Source organism: Orcinus orca, chromosome 13, assembly GCF_937001465.1.
Source record: "Orcinus orca chromosome 13, mOrcOrc1.1, whole genome shotgun sequence".
NCBI classification, from domain to species: Eukaryota; Metazoa; Chordata; class Mammalia; order Artiodactyla; family Delphinidae; genus Orcinus; species Orcinus orca.
Genome location: NC_064571.1, coordinates 2,802,501 through 2,817,603, shown reverse-complemented (window position 1 = coordinate 2,817,603; position 15,103 = coordinate 2,802,501). Strand labels below are relative to the sequence as shown.

Below are 15,103 nucleotides of genomic sequence, written 5' to 3'. Positions count from 1 at the left end.
ACTCAGGGGTCTCTCAAAAATGTCGGGGGGCAGATCCTTTCTGCAGCCCCTTTCAAGTCTGCTCTTTGATACCGTCAAAGTTGATCCAGAGATCAACTGACCCCCTTTGGCTTCTCAGCAAGAATGTGCTTTCATTCTAAGGGTGATATTCTGGTCCACGAGACCTACCGGCACAGGGAGATGGCTCAGGTGTCATTCTGTCTCATTTCTCCAGCCGGGCTCCAAAAGTGAATCCCGGAGTCTAAGACACCCCCATAAGGTTTACCCCAAGGTCCTCAAAACTTTTGGCGAGAGCATCTTAAAGGAAGCAATACACCCTCTGTGAGGATGTGTGTGGGTTATAGCACACTGCATGCAGACAGGCTGTCCCAGTGTGATTACCCACCCAAAGCTCCTCTCTAAATCCAGGCTCCAAGCAAAGACTGTCAAGGATGCTGATAGCCTTTTACTCCTCCTTTCCACTCATTTGAAGCACTGGACCACTGTAAAACTCAAACTGAAATCAACTTGAGGGATTCCCCGCAAGAGACAGCACATTTTGTCCAAAACCAGATAAATTAACAGTGAACACAGGCCGCCACCGGACCCATAGTATCTGAGCACAGTTTGCTGACCAGGAGCAGGAGGTTGGCAGGCCTGAGCCGGGGGCCTGTGATGGGCCTGCTGCTGCCTTTTCTTCCCCCCACCGCCCCAGTCATAAGGACTCAATTTGAGAGAGCTGATGGAAAGAGACAGGAGTGAAAAGTGGGCTTGACACATTTATGAGAAGGATTTGTCCTGGGCTTCTTAAGTATAGTGCCTGGAGTTTTTTCAATCGTACGAAAAGTAGGAGGGAGTGAACACCTGTTTCATGTTTCCCAAGCACGCTCAGATGGTTAGATGGATAACGCACCATCAGGAACCAAAAAAAAATCGTGGGAAAAAGTGTCTTGTCAAGTTAACAAAAATTGTATACTGTTTGCAATCTACAAATAAAGAAAGAGAGACAGACACCAAGTCTCCGGAGGATAGAAATACTGTTTCTAGCTGAATTCTCATTGAAGGTTCCAGCATACAGTTTCTGACATTGGAACAGAGGGTGTTTTTATGATGGATTTTTTTAACCCTTTTCCTAAAAGATGAGATTTGGGGATCACAACTTGCTCTGTGCTTCCCAATAGTGATGACAAGTAGAAATAGTATTTGCCGGGTCCATGAGCTGGTGTTTCCTCAGAGGCAGATGGAGTTGAGGATTTGTTACTTGATCTAATGACGATGGCTTTCCAATAGCCAGACATGCACGGCATCATTGATCAGTCTGCCCTCTCCTTGTTTGCGCTGGAACACTGCTCAATTTACACCAATTAAAGAATGCTTGGTTTGGGTATTGAAGAATCATTAAGGGATGCAAATCCCCAAGGGCTTCTAAAAATGACATCTGACTAGAATGGTGATTAAAGCATGAAGGCGGCATTAGTATTTGAACAGTTTGACTGATATACAAAATCATTACAACTTCTTTCCAGAAAGAGTGACATTGGGTCAATGTATGTACTTGCCTGGTCACCCTAAACAAACCTGACAAGTCTAATTTTAAGTAATTGCTCAGAGTTTAGTGGCCACCTCTGTCCCCACAAGGGCAGCTGTCTGGATCACATCTTGTAATTGAGATGTGTCTTTAAACTCTCTGTGTCAACCCAACATGCAAATGTGCTCTCAAACAAGGTTAGGGGTTAGTGATGCGCTGGTGAATCATTTTCCAGTCAAATTTCCACATGAAAACTACTGCAGCCGGTAGTCAACTCCTCAGCTGATGCTACCCCGTCACATTTAGGAAAGACTGGATGTTCTAGCTACATCGGACTCTCCAGTTCTAGAGACCATCTCAACGTGTGTCCTCTGGACCAGCAGGATCAGCATCACCTGGAAACATTTTACAAAAGCAGAGCCTTGCCCCCTGCCTCCCCCGAGACCTGCTGAATCAGAGATACTAGGGCTGAGGTCCTACAACTAAAGCTTTAATAAGTCCTCCCCGATCTAAAGCCCACTCAGGTTTGGGAACCACTGATCCAGACCCACTGAGCCTCCGTATCTGCGATGATGTGGATGTCCTGTGGGTTCATGATTTGCCTGAGGCCACGCAGCCCAAATGGCCGTGGAGGGCAAATGTGCGACTAAGCATGTTACGTTCAAACCATGTAATCCTTGACTTTCACTGTTCAGTTAAAGTATTGAAAATACTTTGCTGCCCTGTCTTTCCACGCAGCCCTCTGCTTGTCCCTGAGAGCGTGTGCACGGTGTCCTGGAGGGATGCCTGTTTCACCTGTTCCTCCTCCTGGACCCGGAGATAGAGACCCCCAGCCCGGCAGCCGGGTGTGACCACTGGGCTAGCTGTTGTGGAAGTGTTGTCAAGCTGGAGATCTCATCGCCAAGGTGAGAGCCCTGAGAGGTCCCTTCTTTCGTCCACGGGGCTCGTGGGTACCCACGTGGACAACAGCCCTCCATCATTAGGGGTCCCTGAACCACCATGAGGGACCCCCACTGGCTGTGTCGTGAGAACCACAGATGATGTGAAGCCACAGGCACTTGGGGAACGTTTGTTACCACTTTATAACCCAACATCTCTCAGGGCCCTTTGGGCCTTCCGGATGGTCCCCTTGCACCATTAAAAGTGAGTGATGCGGAGGACAGAGAAGCATCTTCTCTATTTGGAATATAATTGAATATAATAGGATTTCTGGGAAGGCATAAGGACAGGAACTGAATTTGAGTTCCTAACCAAACAACAGTTTTCTGATTTAATTTTCTTTTTTTACACAAATCACTGTATCTTTTGCCACTTTATCCCAGTCTGACAACACTTGAGCTATAAGGAGCCTATTAGGCACAAGCAAGGAAGTCGACTCAAAACTGGAAAACAAGGGCCAGCTCATGTACGGCTCCAGGAGCCTGAGTTCGCGGTGCCTGAGCAGGCAGCTTAGCCAGGCGGTGACCGTGTGAGAAAAAGGGTTCGTTCCGGCTTGCCCGACTCCCAGCAGAGGGACAGAGCTGGTTCACACCACTTGCTCCCTTGCTCTTTGCTTCCTGGACAGCCAGCCACCCAGGTGAGCCTGTGCACCCAGGACCCCACACTCCCCTCCCCTCCCCTCCCTCTCAGTCTCCCCGCGGTGACGCTCAGCCTTTCAGCCTTTCATGCTGCGCCCTGTGCGGGGCAGGGTTAAAATGTGCCTCTGAATGGAGAGGAGTAGACAGGGTGGATTAATAGCAGCGGCAGAAGAGTGATACAGCCCGAGCAGAACAAAACGAGGGCGACCCAGACGAAACAAAGCCCCACAATAGATCAGCTCTGAAAAGTCATCGGGCAGCTTTGAAACCCAGGCCTCTGCGGTCCCGGGCAGTTTCGCAGCCACGGGCTTTCAAGACACATGAATGGAAACGGAACAGTAACTCTTTCTCCCAACCCTTTTCAGGGGTCTTGTCGGCCGAGAAGGATTTACCATTCAATTCCCATACTTTTATGTGGGAAATTAGGAATTGGCTCCTTAAAAAGGAATTGCCTTTTTAAACTCTCATAAATTGTGGCGATTTTATAGATGCGCCCAAATTTCTTCTTTCTTCTCTTCTTCCCACTTAGAGTTCATTTTTTTTTAACTACTCATTAAACACACACACACACACACATACATTTCCATCTGCCCTTTTCTCTGGAATATTTTCTTCAGAAAATCTCCAACCAAAGAGGTATCTCATCTTTCCGTTCCATATACTGTGGCTTTGGTGCTTAACTAGTTCTTCATTTTATCACAGTTCATCACAGACCCAACTTCTTTTTTGAATAAAAAGACCTATCCTTTCCAGATATTAATCCCTGTGTATTTGGAAAGGTGGCAGGTGTTGGGCAAAGCTGCTGCAAAGGTCAGAAGCAAAATAGGATGTTTTCTTGATTCCTGACTCAGCAGGCATGTACGGCTGAGTGACTAGCCCTGCATACATGCTACTTTTGAACTGTCTGATGAAAACAATCAAGTCTTCCTGGAGGAGAGCTCAGTAAGAAGCTGTCCCCATCTAGAGGGCTTGTGTTTGCAGGAGCGCGTAACAGGCTCTTTTCCTTCTCAGAAGCCAGCAGTATTTGGCCATGTTCATCTCATTAACCTTCCCTATCTGTTTCCACAGGACAGAAAGGAAGACTTGTAAACTGAGAATTCCCAGCCTGGGACTCAGCTCAGCCCAGCTTGGGCTCTGAGCCGGCACATGTGACATGGCTCTCCAGGCCTCTCCCAGAGCTCACACAGGGAAACCTTGCCCCAGGAAATCCAGCCGTGTTTGACCCCTGCTTCCCTCTTCCCTCTCCTGTCCCCAGGAGAGCCTGGCTCCAAGGCCGATGCCCGGGAGCAGCTGTGGTGACCGCTGGCCATTCTCCAGGGTGGTCAAGCGTACCCCAAGTCCTCGGAGATGACTTCAGGGGGAGAGATGGAAAGGGGGAGGGGAGAAAGGAGGGTTCCCCCCTCAGCCCGTCTGCAAGGCCAGGCTGGGGCACGTAACCATTTCCTGATGTGCAGAAGCTAAAACCTGGACTTCCTTTCTCATTAGATTGTTCAGATATGCAAACACGAACCCAACAAAAGGAGTCTCGCAATATACTTCACTTGGACTGTTTCAGATCCTGATATCACTCCTCTAAAGAAAAAAAAGAAATCAAAAATAAATAAATAAAATAAAATAAAGAGAGAAATCAAACAATTTCCTCTTTCTGAGGACAGTGTTAAAAAACGTTAGAAATTTGTAATATATGTGTATCAAATCTACACATTGTAAACCTAAACTTATACAATGTGATGTCCTTTTTATCTCCATGAATCGGGGGAGAAAAGAAAACCTTCGAAAGAAAATCCCAATAATAACTGCACGGACATCAGAAAGTCTGGGACCTATGCTGTTTCCTTCCTGAAGTAACTCACTTGTTCAAAGTTATTGCAGAAGGAGTCAGGATACTGCTCTCCAGAAGGTGAAATCACACTTAAAAAACTGATATTCGTGGGAAAAGATGGTCCTTAAACACGGGCTTCACTTGCTTGAGAATAATAGGTAGGCAGCTCAAAGGGCTGGGTAGGTTTTACAAATTACCATTTCCATTTCCTCCTTTGCTGCCTCTGCACCAGAGGTAGAAATTCCAAAGTCCAGGCCCCTTCGAAGCTTTTGAAAGCCCCACTGCAACTACTCCAACCCCTTTCCCCAGTCTCGTCCACAACCGCAAACCACGAATGTGGACTAGAGGGTGTGGCATCACCGAACCCTCACCAGCCTTTCCCAGCCTGCTTGCAACTTAGACGGCATATGGTTCAAGAAACCTTCTGGCAACTTAATTCTTCAAACTACTGGCTTGGACTTTTTTTTTTTTTTAAACTGGAGGAAATAGTTCTTCTTTTTTTTTTAATTTTATTTTATTTTTTTACATCTTTATTGGGGTATTATTGCTTTACAATGGTGTGTTATTTTCTGCTTTATAACAAAGTGGATCAGTTATACATATGTTCCCATATCTCTTCCCTCTTGTGTCTCCCTCCCTCCCTGGACTTATTTTTTTAATGAATTCAAATACTGTGTGATTAGAGAAATTCTTCAATGATTTTTTAAAATAAATTTTCGTAATCACCACTGTCAGGACCAAGATAGCCTGGGGCAGCTGTGGGAAGCCTTACCTTTCTCCATAAAGCAGGAGAGGTGACCTTATACAGTAATCAGGTGACTTGTCTTCCCCGCTCCACACACAGACACTCCTTGTGAACTCAACAGCTTCTAGGGCACAGAGAGTAAAACCCAGATCCAGTCCCACTGGTACCGCCCACCTTCCAGTGCATTCTCCCCTCCTCCACCCCGTCTTCAGTCCCTCAGATTCTTCCTCGTCCTAGGGCCTTAGCACATGCTCCTCTCTGCTTGCATGCCTGCCTTCATGTCTCCTTTAGGGCTCAGCACGTAGGCTTCCCTGAGCACGCTTGCTAAAGTAGCTTTGTCTCGCCCACTTCTCTCTCCCCAGCCCCAAAGCTACATGCTTCACAACAACAGAGTCCAGCCTGTAGGTGGAATGTCTTAATTTAATGTCCGTCTACTTGTTTTGGTCCATCTCCCCTACTAGGAGGTAGGGACACAGTTCCAGGAAGATAGAGACACGGTCCTCCTGTTTACCATCACCGGTAATGTACCCATTGCTGGTACACAGTTGGTGTTCAATAAATACTTATAGAAGGAAGGAAAGAAGGAAAAAACTGAAGGAAGACAAGATATTGACTTGAAATCAATGCTCTACTTCCCCACCCAGAAATGTCTTGTATTACTCAGGGTAAAAACCTCAGCTCTTAGATTAAACAGACCCCAAAATACAGTGGCTCACAAGATCGAATTGCTTTCTCTTTCACATAACTCTCTGGAGTGGACGGTCCAGGCTGGCAGGATGCTCCATTTCACACGGTGATGAAGAGATCCAGATTATCTCCCTATCATCGTCCCGCTGTCCTGCAGGGTACCGCGCATCTGCTCGGTTTAATGAGGGTCGCCAGCACATCCAGGTTCCAGCCCACGGGGAGAAAGAGAGAGAGACCAGGAAGAGTGATGCCCAGTGAAGACAGGAAACAGGAGCTGCTCACATCAGTTCTGCTCACAATTTATGGGCAAAATTGTAATCTTATGTCCAGACAGGGAAGCTGGGAAGTAAAGACTCTAGATGAGTGACTTTACATCCAGGGAGAAAAGAAGACAGCTTTGGAGAACACTGACCATCTGCCGCGGGTTCCTAGACTCCTCTCTGAATAGAAAACATCCTGGGGCCTGTCCAGGGGGAGCAGAGCCTGTGTGCCTGTCTTTGATTAGAGGAAGAAGACCCCCTACCCAGGATCCCCGGCCACGCGGCGGAGGTCTGGGGAGCTCGAGCGGCAGCGGGACCTCAGGGGTGGCAGTCATTGCATGGGACGTCAACATGCCCAACCCTCCCCTTCCTCGTCGGCCCTGCAGCTCAGAAAACGTCCAGATGCATTTTTGTTTTCACACCTAAATTTTCCCATTCAGCTCTTTGCTCACCACGCAAGAACATGCAAGCAGCAGGTGACCAGGGATCCCACTGCTCTAACTTGAAGGAAGGGAAATGGACAGACAGACTGCTTCCATGTCCCCAAGACAATCCCAGTTTAGCAGCTTCCTTCCATGGGATCTTGAGCAAGTTACTTATACCCTTAACACTCACTTTGCTCACCTCTAAAATGGGAGCTAAAATACCTTGTCACATGGTTCTTATTAGAATTCATTTAGCTCATGCAGGTAAAGATTTTCGTTTTTTAAGAAACACCTGGCGTATAGATACTCAATTCATTTTCTTCTGGTTGGTGGCTTTTCTCTTGCTAAATCCCAGCCTAATAAACCATTTCTCTTCCTCAACCTGTTCAAATTCCCCCAGATGGCACCCTATAGCCTCAAGTCTTCTCTGGAAGAGTCCAGTAGCTTTGTCTTTCTCTCTCTTCCCAACTCCTGCCCCAGCCTTATTTATGGAATGCCTTGTGCTATCCACTGATTGATTGTTTCCTACGTTTGCGTCCAGTGTCACTGGATAGACGGCAAGCTCCCTGAAAGCAGCAGATACCATGTTGATTTCGGTAGCTCGTAACATCTGACACAATGGGACTGTACAATATTCACTCAACAAACATGCCATTGAGTTACAGAAATGTGAACAGATTAATGTGAGGTCTGCATGACCTAGAAAAATAAATTCTTTCAGCAGGTTCATGCCAAACGTCAGTTGATTTAGGATTTCTCTTTTTAAAGAGTAAAATATTCTGCTTATGTGGACTGAATGACTACCTTACTATCCCTGTGTAGAAGCCGAAAGTGTTGCCTAAAATTATATTGGACCTTGGGACTTCTGGGAACTCAGGATGCTACCTTCTGGGTGGTGTTTATTCTGTGCCACAAACACCTGAATGACTGAAGTTGAAATCAATCCAGATTCTGTGTCTGGGGTTTCAGCACTTTGTGGACTGGCACGTGTGACTGAGAAAAATCCGGGGAATGCTTGGCCTTTCATTCCTCTGAGAATTATGCCATTTTCCAAGAAAAGCTAAATAGCTCATTCCTGTCTCACCGCCTCTTCTTCCAGCCTGGTTTCCTGAGGATATATTTTAGCCAGACTGGTGTGTGTTTTTTAATAAGCTGCTGGAAACTAAGAGCTTTAAACTTAAACTTATACTGAATGAGTGCATCACCCAATGAAGACTATTATCCTTATTTCATCTATCACAGACGAAAAACACATACACAGGAACGGTGGCCACTCGGTAGCTTTTTGCAGACAAATTCCCCAGAGTATAACCCAAATCCGCATGAAATCTCTCAGCGCTCTTTCTGAGGGAAGCTTACTAATAAGTACCATCAGGTAACAAAGCTGTTATGTTGGTTTGTTTCTTCCTGCATCGCCTTTATCATCGGGAGATAGGGGAACTTCACATTTCAAGGCCTTTTTGCACGGGAAATCCTGGTGTGGCTTTAACACACACTGACGTCTCTTGGGGGGAAGTACAGAGTAACCCTGAAAACCTTGGGCAGAGCAGCAAAGCTCACCCGGATGGCATCCATCAGGGGCTTCCAGAAGGAGAGCAATGAGTATATAAACCACCCACCGAGATGAGCGCGCTCCAGGCCATCTGAATCCTTGGACCTTGTTTCCAAGAAGAGGCGAAGCCATGAACTTCAGAGCTTGGAGCCCAGATCCACTCCCCAAAATACAAGCAATAATAAGCTTAAATGCAGACAAGGAAAATACTCGGTTTGGCTTCAGGGGACAGTTCAGGCCAGTGGGAGCCGGGCAAGCAGAAGAGCCCGAGAATCTATAAAAGTTCTTTAGAAAAGACAGACTCTGGTCAGCAGAGGTGGCCAGGCAACGTATAAATGTGCTCTGCCTCCCAAGCTGAAGACAAAGCCCCCCAGTACGTCCCAGCTGTTCCTGGAACTTATACATGACAGTGAGACATATTTTTTAACTTCTATATTTTATGTTCTCTATGGTTTTTTCATGGAGATGCACTGTTTTCATAATCAGGACAAGAAAAAATTAAAATTACAACCTTTAAAAAAAAGATAAAACCCTACCCCTTCCTCAAAATGATGAAACCAGCAAAGGCTCCCAAGAGCTGTTGAACTGGGCCTTCACCACAGAGGAATAAAACTGAGTGGGGGGCCGGGAACGGACCAGTGGGCCCCTGAGCACGGAGCAAGGGTAGCGCTGGCAGAGCAGGAGGCATCGACGGGGAGAAGCGTCTCCGCGGCCGCAGTAAGATGCTGGACCCTTCCGGGCAGGCTGTGGGGAGCTTGCTGAACTGGCCTGTGGATGGGCAGGTCCTTGTGGCCCCTGGAATCCAGGAGGCACTGAGGGCTGGCCAAGCAGGATGGCAGGGTCAGAGGGCATGCAGCGGAGGTGCACTTGTTTTATCACGTATAGCGATGCACGTATGGTGAGGGTGCATACATCACGTGCCTTATCAATGAGTAACTGAGTCACAGGGAGCGACGCAGCCTGAAACCCCAGCACATTTAGTCCAAAAGTGCGCAGGTGACAAGGCACCACTGCTGATGCTCTAAGCGTGGAAAAGACGGCAGGTCCCACGGCACTGCCTTCTGACCACGGTGGCAGTCAAGGTCTGGTGGTGGAAGGAGGCGCCTTCAAGTGGGTGACTGGGAAGAAGCTAACGGGTGGTCTGTTTATGGAAGGGTCCTTAAGATTAGGAAAACCAAACCCAGGAAGAGCAGTTCCCGTCCCGGGCTTGAAGCAGCCGTGGGAAGGACTGATTCCTAACCAACAGAAAAGCAATTGTGTCACCCCTGGGCCGGCATAGGGGATGGGGCCATAAGCACCCGGAGCCCACCGTCCTGCTCCCCCATTTAGGGTCCTGACCCAGACAGACCCTGAGGGCAAAGAGGCCACTGATGACGCACCTTTGCCGACCTCCCTCCCCAGGGCTCCCCACACCACAGCGAGGTAAAGAGGGGGTTCTGGAGGGGCACACGGAAGATGTCCAGCCCACAGACTGTTGACTTTCCTATCATCTTCCTTTCCCATCAGACCGTAAGCTCCCGCAGGACCAGGATGCAAACAGTGTGTTCCCTGCTGTGTCCCAAGTACCCACAAGTAGCCACACACAGTCGGCACTCAGGGAATATTTGTCGAATGGCTGCATAGGAGCACAGAAGAAAACCGCTCACCCAGGAGTTACCAGCAAGGAGGGAACAAGACAAGCAGCATTTTATGAAAGGTAAAAATAGTCCTTACCAGGGTGTTTCCCTATGGTAAACACGTTCTTATTTTGGCCATTCTGCCCAAAGCAAAATACAACCGACATATATAAGAAGGAAAAGAGAGACGAGTAGAAGAGTTGCTGAGAAGATTATATTTATGCTTTGCTTGGAGTGAGGAAAGGTTTGGGGAAAAGGTACTGAAGAATTTTAAATGGCCTTTAAAAAAAATACGAGAAATAATCTTTCTCCTAACTTTCAGACCTGTGGTCTAGGAAGGAGGGGACAGTTGCCAGGATTATTAAAGAAACTCTGTGTAAAACGGTGGAAAGATGTCAGGTTGTGGGTTTCTCTGCCATGGGAAGTTTTGGAGACCAGCGTTGTCTGGATTTGATGACAGGTAATGACATTAACTAATTACAAAACTAACCACATTTGGAGCAGTGGAAGCTGAGATCGTGATAAGCATAATCAAATCCCTGACTTCAGGGCTTCGGGAATCAGAGGATAAGTTTTCTCCCTTTGCAAAGCTTGACCAGATGCCTTTCGGAGCCCTTTGTCTGAATATTTTGGAAGCTACAGACACCAACGAGAGTGGGAACCAGCGTTCTGAACTGCATCTCCCAGTGGTTGGATTGGCACCAAGCAAGGGCACCACGGGGATGCTGTGTGGGTTCCGACTGACTGAAGACGAGCCTTGCCCACCCCCCGTTATCCAGAGCTCCATCAGGGTAAGTGCTCGGCCCCCCACCCCCTTTCTCTTCCCCTAAAAGCCTGAAGACCTGTACCTCCCAACCCCCATCACTGGCTGGGTCATCTTGGACAAATTCCAATCCACTGGAGACTTCGTTTCTTCTTCTACAAAGCAGAGATCAAAATATTGGTCCCTTTTGCCTCAGCAAATTGATGTGAGAATCCAGTGAAATAGCACTTACTCTGTGTGTTATAGACTGCTATAAATATAAACAGTATTGCAGGATGAAGCCAAATTACAGGCCAAGTACCTATGATACAAACACTACAATTATCAGGAAGGTAAGAATCCTTAAAATAAAGAAGCTGGACACCTTCTTTCTAGTGGTTAGTGACCTCCATCACTTTCCCGCTTCCCTCTTCCCCTCCCTGGTCCCCTGGGAGGAAAGAGAAGAGGCGTCAACCTCCTTCAAAGCATCTCCAGCCCTTTAAGGAGCCAACAGAGCTGTGAGCCAGGCCGTGGAAAACGCCCTGGTCACTCTTCCCATCCAGTAACATTCCTGAAGCCCCAACATGAAACTTGAAAGGAAATGAAATCTTAAAGGGAAACACTCTATATAAAATAGATAACTAATGAGAACCTACTGTAGAGCACAGGGAACTCTGCTCAGTGCTCTGTGGTGACCCGAATGGAAAGGGAATCCAGAAGGGAGGGGATATTTGTATAGGTATGGCTGATTCACTTTGCTGTACAGTAGAAACTGACACAACATTGTAAAGCAACTGTACTCCAATAAAAATTAACTTTAAAAAAAGCCAAAAACTCAAAGGTCAAGTATAAGATGATCTTACAGTTCATATAGATAAATATGCCAATTGTATAAGGAAGGGCAAAATGTGGATGCCCTGGGGAGAAAAGTATAGTAGGAAAATTTGTTCAGAAGGGAATTACTGCAAATTTTAGCTTTTATTAAACTCCAACTTAAACTTCCATTAATACATCTTTTAAAGCACTGAAACAATATTATTTTCCTTAAGTTCAAAATACATTCTTTTTAAAAAAAAGAAAAAAACCTTATCTTTCAGTCACTTGGAAAATTATCTACCTCTGCTTTCTCTCTCTTACCAATTCACTCTTCCTCGATTAAAGCCATCCTTTGAGTTCAACCTCACTCTTTGGAAACCAAGCAATCACTTAAGAAAGAGAAAAACATTAAGAGGTCCAGATTTCAATTAACTTTGCCATTGATTTTTGTGTAATTCTGGGGGAGGCATTATTCTTTGGGTAAAGGTGAGGGGGCAAGGAACTCACAGATTAATGAAGGTTCTAACGTGGGCAGTGGGCAAGGGCTGAGATCCCCACCGTCCTGGTCCCCAGGCCCTGATGAAAAGCAGAAATATTAGGAAAATGGCCTGGAAGAGAGGCCTGCTGCTGCCCTGCCCCTGACAGAGGCGGGTCCACCATTCATGCAGAAAAGTCTGGGTGAAGAGCACGTCCTTGTTTCTTTTCAATGTTATCTACGTATTTAGTGCTTCACAGAATTCCCTCATTTTTTCACTGGTCAATCAAGTATGTATGCAGCCTTTCTTTTAAGCTGCGATTGCTTCACAATCATTGAATGCATATCCTTCATAAGGAGAGACCCCTGGGTTAGCACGTGCCCGCACACGTGCACGTGCTGCATAAACAGAGGCAACCGCTGATACAGATATAATTTTTAATGTGCTGTGTCACTGCCTGTGTCCTGGAGGACGTAAGTCTCTGTGAAAATAGATTTAAAACAACAGGCAGTTTAATCAGATAGACGCACAGCACTCACCTCTGCCCCCTGGAAATATGATTTTGGCATAACGCCTGGGGGCGGGGGGAGCTCACGGAAACGCGTGCCTTCTGAGCAGTAGAGTGAAAGCAACTGTCGTGAGAACCCTTTCCTGGGGAGGTTGTGAGGGGATCTGCTGGTGCGACAACCGTGAGGGAGAAGGTGATACTCACCGTTATCAACAGGTTAACTGTTAGAACTGAGCAGAAGAAATGGGGGGTAATTATAAATGGTGCACTTTGGAAGGTTCATTCCAGCTACATGGGACCTGTACTAGGGCCTCTGTTCTCCCATCCTGCCCCGGTTTGGCCCAGGAGACCCAGAAGGCACTTAGTAAATAGTTGTCGGGCCACAGAAACACCCATGTTTGCGAACCTCGGAAGCTGGGCCAGCTGGGCCTTGTTTTCTCACATGTGTGACATGAGAAGACGCAGTCACCGAGGGGAGACCTACAGAGGCTGAGACATCTAGTGCCAAGTGCGGGCTCCCCAGCTCCTGCAGGGGCTCGGAAGGGTCCGCTCCAGGCTGCGTCCGCCTGCCGTGGTCCAGGCGCCCCGTCTCTTCCACACTTCAGATCATTTGGGCCACCGCATGGGCGAGCAGAGTCTGAACCTTGGCTGTGCTCCTCTCTGACCTTGGGAGTGTTACCTCGAACGGAGCTTAATGTCGTTACCTGTAAACTGAAGGCTGTGATGTCTGCCTTGCGGGGCCGCTCCATCTGTGAGAGGTGGTGGGGGGATGCCCGTGCACGCTGGCCTTTTAGTCTATGGCAATGGCTCTTCCTCTCGCCGATGATGCTGGGACTTGGATTGGACCGGGAACAGAAACCAAATCAGGGCTTCCCGCTAAGAGACAAGAAGAGGGAACCTGCCCACCTGCAGGCCAGAAGATGCTCCAGAAGTGGGTTTGGCTGGTTGGTTGTTTTGAGGAGGAAGGTTGGTGGGAGGATGGGTTGGCTGAGAATGTTCCCCAGGCTGGCGTGGCTGACTGGCACTGACCTTTCGGCGTCACCGACGGGCCTCAATTCTGCATAAAACTGTGGGTATTTACATGTCGTGACGTGGGGTGGCATTTGACCTCTACAGATCTCACACAGTAGCACCCCTAGCATATTGATTAATGCCTTGGGGCTCTTACGGCTCCTTTGGTACTAACATATGCTTCCATGTAGTCACCTGTACTCAAGGCTACCAAAAGGGCATTTTCATCAATGCTGTGTTTAGTACAACTAAAAATGATGTGTTTGTCAAAACCTAAAGTAGAAACAATCTCTAGCTACTCAGTGATGTGAGAACCAAGGAGACAAGACGCCCGTGTGCTTGAGCAGACTGTACCTGAAGCTCCAGTGCACGGTGTGAGTTTCCCCATGAGACAGAGGGAGATGACACGCCCACAGGAGGGATGGGTGTGGCCTCCAGTCCCCCAAAAAATACTCCTCCACAGCTCCAGAGTCGAAGAAACGGGGAGTGCTTTGTCTGGTAAAAGAAAACGGAGAAAAACTGTCTTCAGATATTTGGTGAGAACTTTTGTGTATAAGAGTGTGCCCTACTTCATGTGCATCAGGAAGAAGAACTAGAACCAGTCGTGGCATCTACATGAAGGCAGGTTTTGACTCAACTGAAGGAGATTTCAGCTACTGCATTGGAAGGCGAGATGCACAGCCCTGAGTGACAGTGAGCTCCATAAGCCAAAGGCGTTCAAGCTTGGGGAACGGGCTTCGTTGGAGGAGGCCCATCTCACCTGGCTTACGGGGCTGTGATGAGGGCCAAGAGATCACAGCTTCAGACCCCCACTATGCCTTGGTGACTTGGACACCCTGCTCTGGGCTGCTCCTACCTGAAAGTTCACCTTCTAAGCAACAGACTTCAGAGGCTGCAACCAATGAAGGCTCTTCTTGTCTCCCCATTACTGGCCTCTGCCCTCCCACCCTGGGGCTCCCCTGTGACCCTGAAGCCTGAGACCCTCCAGCAAAACTCAGTCTCCAGCCATGCTTGACCCGGAGGTAAGGGGGGAAATAAAGAGGTATTAATGTCCCCTGAGGAAAGCCGTTGGAACTGGCAGATACATTCTCTCCCGTTTCCTCCTCCCCTTCATCCACTGGGTCAGATTCTCCTGAGACCTAATAGTTCATGCTTTGGGAGGACGGTCCCTGCATTATCGCCCTGCAGCTGCTGTAACAAATTACCACAAATTCGGTGGCTTAAACAACAGGAATGTATTCTCTCACAGTTCTGGAGGCCAGCACTCTGCCATCAGTGTCGCCCGCCCACACGGAGCTGTCAGCAGGGGCTGTGCCCCCTCCAGAGGCTGGAGGGGAGGGTCCCTTTCTCACCGCCTGC

General features: G+C 47.8%; 1 long non-coding RNA gene across 4 annotated transcripts in view; it reads right to left on the bottom strand.

Annotated features, from left to right (window-relative positions):
• Window positions 1-2,750: 2,750 nt before the first annotated feature.
• Window positions 2,751-15,103, bottom strand: part of LOC117195805 (uncharacterized) — a 57,297-nt gene continuing 44,944 nt past the window's right edge. For 3 of the 4 annotated variants that reach the window (XR_007470830.1, XR_007470829.1, XR_007470831.1), the window contains 5 exons: window positions 14,099-14,239; window positions 13,763-13,800; window positions 13,438-13,609; window positions 6,368-6,507; window positions 2,751-5,775 (listed from right to left, as the gene is read on the bottom strand). This is a non-coding gene — a long non-coding RNA (uncharacterized LOC117195805). The remainder of the gene's footprint in view (window positions 5,776-6,367; window positions 6,508-13,437; window positions 13,610-13,762; window positions 13,801-14,098; window positions 14,240-15,103) is intronic. The other variant, XR_004475620.2, reaches the window with a different exon arrangement.